This window comes from Cariama cristata, unplaced genomic scaffold (assembly GCF_000690535.1).
Source record: "Cariama cristata isolate BGI_N322 unplaced genomic scaffold, ASM69053v1 scaffold6399, whole genome shotgun sequence".
Taxonomy (NCBI): domain Eukaryota; kingdom Metazoa; phylum Chordata; class Aves; order Cariamiformes; family Cariamidae; genus Cariama; species Cariama cristata.
Genome location: NW_009633985.1, coordinates 96,041 through 96,265, shown reverse-complemented (window position 1 = coordinate 96,265; position 225 = coordinate 96,041).

The window sequence follows — 225 nt, the reverse complement described above, 5'->3', positions numbered from 1 at the left end:
AAAGGAAAGAGAGAGAAGAAAACAGCTGGAGAAAGGAAAAGGAGGACGTTTGTTGATGACAAAAGGATGGGTAAGTGAACTTTTCTTGTTTGTTTGTTAGCACTGCTGCAGCTGTATGGTATATTTTTCAGTTGGATTATTAGCTGTTCAAGAGGGGGAAACAATCTAAATAGCAGCAGTGCATTCCTTTGCCAGGTGACTCACTGTGCTTGCTATTGTATTTTT